A 4,436-nucleotide genomic window follows, 5' to 3' on the forward strand; every position below is an offset into this window, starting at 1 on the left:
TATGCAAAGGCAATCACCTTTGAAAAATAATTAATAACATTACAATTAATATGAATTCCATAACTCCTAACTGTTTTTATATAAACTTGTACATAGAACAAAAGACGGTTTTTGGAAGAAAACAAGGTAATACTGCTTAGTTTTGATTTCAGGAAGGTTTGTGTAATGATTGTATCCTTTTGCTAATTTTTTTCAATTTTAGAAGTGGTATACCAAGAAGAAGTTGGTGTCAGAATTTAAGGAAGTCTCATTAACAACCAGCTATATGCAGCTGACACAACCTTACTTACTGAAAGTGAAAGAACTTGAAGAACTTAATTATGAGCAAAGTATACATCCTTCAGTATGAACTACAACTTAATGTAAAGAAAATGAAAATCCTCACAAGTGGACCAATAAACAACATCAAGATAAATGGAGAAAAGATTGAAGTTGCCAAGGATTTTACTTCACTTGTATTTATAAGCAATGCTTATTGAAGCAACAGTCAAGAAATCACACAACTTATGGTGGTTATGATGTTGTGCTGTGGAATCAATTATGACTCACAACAATGCTATGTACGTTTTCTAAGGCTGTAAATATTTATGGGAGCTGAAAGTCTTGCCTTTCTCCTATGAAGAAGCTAGTAGATTCTGACTTTTTACCTTGTAGTTAGCAGCCCAATATGTAGCCCACTATACTCCTTCAAATGACCCATAGCATTGGACACATCTGCAGCAAAAGTTCTTTTTAAAGTGTTATAGAGTAAAGATGTCACTTTGAGGACTTTTGTATACCTGATTGAAGCCAGGGTGTTTTCAACTGCCTCATATGTGTGTGAAAGGTGATGGTGGTGGTGGTTATATGACTTAGAGTCCATTTCAACTCACAGTGACCCAGTTAGGGTTTCTGAGGTTGTAAATCTTTACAGGAGCAAAATGCCTCTTCTTTTTTCTGTGGAGCTTCTGGTAGATTCAAACTACTGACCTGTGGTTAGCAGCTCAGCTCATAGTCAACTATGCTACCAGAGCCCCTAAACAATGAATAAGGAAAACTGAAAAAAAAAATTGATGCATTTGAAGTATGGTGTTGGTGAATATTACTGAAGGTACTATGGACTGCCAGAAAAACAAACAAATCTGTCTTGGAAGAAGTACAGCCAGAATGTTCCTTAGAAACATGAATGGTGAGACTCCATCTAACTTACTTTTGACAGATTATCAGCAGGTGTGGTTCCTGGAAAACAATAAAACATCATACTTGGTCAAATAGAAGATCATCAAAAACATAAAAGATCCTCAACAAGATGAAACGACACAGTAGCTACAACAATGGGTTCACACATAACAACAGTTGTGAGGATGGTGCAAGACCAGGCAGTGTTTTATTCTATTGTGTATATTGTAGCCAGAGTTGGTGCTGATTAGAAGACTTCCAACAGCAATATTCTTCCATTTTGCATTGTGTTGTAAATCCTACCCCCAATGCCTTCAAACTGTGTATTATTTTAAAGATGCAGGAGTAAGGTGGGAATTAAGTGTGATTAAACATCAAGTTTTAAAGTGGGAGTAGAATTAAATATTAAGCATTAGAGTGGGATTTTTGAGTAAGTATTAAAATGGAAATAAGGATTAAGTTGGATTAAAAATTAAGAATATCTTCACCTTACTACAGGGTGTGGTTCATGTAACCACTCTTAGTTTCCTTGGCAGCATGGTCTGAGTTGAATACACAGGAATATATAGGAATACTTTCTCAAAGTTCATTCTCTTACTCTGCATTCTGCATCTCGCTAGTCTTCAACTGACATCCACTTCTTGAAATTTGCAGCCTACTTTCTGATTTCTCACAAGCAGCTTTGTGAAACAACAGTCTGTTTTCTGATCTGCCAAATTGTGCTCCTAGACCCCTGTAGCCACATGGATGCAGAGAATCCTCTAGGCTGATATCTGAACCATGAATTAGGAACTTGCCAGCCTCCTCAACTGTACAAGTCTGTCTCTTTATAGTTTGTGAGTTTTATAAAAATTGTAGTGAATTGCAGTACCCTGGGATGTGTGGGAGAACAAGAGTTATGATGAATATTAGGTAGTATGTAGTCTTATAACATTTAGGAAATGTGGGACATTTGGGACATCTTTAACCTCTACCTGATAGGAACCAGTCTCATTCTGATTTTTCTAATTGATAATTTAGTTTCTAATTACAAATGGTATTGCACTGTATTAGTTCTTGCACAGTTTTCTTGTGATGTTCAATATTATGTTGTAGGAGTTAACTATTATTATGCATGTGGCTATAATAAAATAATTTTCACTGTTATACATTATTAAGTTATACTAATAACCGAATCTATTTTTCATTATACACACAAAAGAAAAATTCCATTGTTTAAAAGTTGTTGTTGTTCTTATTTTTATGACTCATGATAAACTTCTAATTTATATTCATTGAATGAAATTTTATATAGTAGACTATGCACATATTCCATATCATGGAAAATGCCATTATTTTTCAAAAAAATCATTTCTATCAGTGAATTCTTCCATCAATGGAATATGCATTCCTGAGTGTCTAGATCATCATCAATTTTTGGTCTATTCAACTTCTACAATTTTATGAATTTTCTGGAGACAAAGTTATATTGTACTCTTTTAATTTTTATTTATTTAACAAACAAAATATTAAATTTTATTTAATAAATGAGATTTCACCTCTTCAAATATGTTTATTTATTTAAACAATTTGTGAAATATTTTACACATTTTTCTATTAATTTGTATCATCTTTATTATTTGGCAAAATTGGAGAAAATTGTTTTTATTTGTAATTTAGCTTCTTACTTTTTTCACAATAGTTTTGATGAACATAAATTTTTCATTTGAAGAGAATGAAATTTTAATTTTTAATAAACCTTATCATAAATGATTATAGATTTATAGAAACAATTGCAAAGCTAGTACAAATTTTCAATATGTACCTCAAGCATTTTCCATTTTGCTTACATCATAACGATGATACATTTGTCACAAAAAGGCAACTAATTGACACATTACACCAAACTCCACACTTTATTAGATTTCATTATGTTTTTCCTTTCCCTAGTGACTGCAATAGAGAACTCAAACATAACAACATTTGTGAGGAAGGTGAAAAACCAGGCAATATTTCATTGTGTTGTGCATAGAGTTGCTATGAGTTTGAACCAACTCAATAGCACCTAATAACAACTATATTACACTCGTGATCCAGTACAGGATGCCACAATTAGTCATTATGCCTCTTTAGAATCCTTTGATTTGAGACAGCTTCTATGTTTTTCTTCGCTATTCATAGCTTTAACAGTCTTTAAATATCAGAATGATAATTTCTGAGGAATACTGGTTAAGTATGTGTTTTGAAAAGCTGTAGATCTTCAATATGGGTTTGTTTGTGTATTTATTTTTATAATGACACTGGGTTTTAGGATTTAGGAGTAACATACCCTTATCCTCATATCCTATAAGCCAGTGCATGATATCAACATTATTTTTCACCAGTGAAATTAACATTGAACACCTGATAAAAGTAGTGCTATCCAGGTGCTTCCCTTGTAAAGTTAAATTTTACCCTGTGCCATACTCAATTATTTTGAAGCAATTCACAAATCCAGGCTTAAGTCAAAAAAGGGTAGGTTAAACTATCTAGAATGGGAAGTATGAACCTAAGTTATTTGAAATTCTCTATTCCCAGCTCTATCTCTCTCCAATCATTTGTTTATATCAGAATGGACTCCTGTAATGTTATTTTATACTTTAGATTATAGTGAACTAGTATATGACATTTATTTTGTTACTAAATTTGCTCCAACTTCAGCCATTAGAAACTCTTTTCATTTGGCATCTTCATCTTTCACGTGATATCATGATTTTGCACATGCGAGTATGTTTGTGTGAGTTGTTTATGTGTATGTGCTAGATCACTTCTTTATTTCTGACATTGCAAGGTATTCCAGGCTGATCTTATATATTTTTCTTCAAAATACTGAAAGAATGAGCCTTTTCTCCAAAGAGCTTTGATTTATTGTACTAAAATGAGGCATTTTGGTGCATAATCATTGCTTCTATGGTGTCATTGCTTCTGGTATTTCTCAGCAAAGAGAGCTTGGATACTAACTTGTATACACATATAGCTGTAGTTATTTCTATATTGCACTTCTGTATCTATATTTTATACTAATCACAATCTCATACTATCTCTATCCATATCCAAATATTACAGTTCATTTCTTCCCCACTTGCTCACCTGTATCTTCTCTTTCCAAAAAAGATAACTATGACCCCTCATATGCCATACATTTACTTATTTGTTCAACTATAGTATACATGCAGTGCAGGCTCTGAATTTTTTCTTAAATATTTTATTGTGAATTATGTGATAGTTTACATGGGAGAACATTAATTTTACATTCATTC

Source organism: Chrysochloris asiatica, unplaced genomic scaffold, assembly GCF_000296735.1.
Source record: "Chrysochloris asiatica unplaced genomic scaffold, ChrAsi1.0 scaffold00225, whole genome shotgun sequence".
In the NCBI taxonomy this organism is placed as follows: domain Eukaryota; kingdom Metazoa; phylum Chordata; class Mammalia; order Afrosoricida; family Chrysochloridae; genus Chrysochloris; species Chrysochloris asiatica.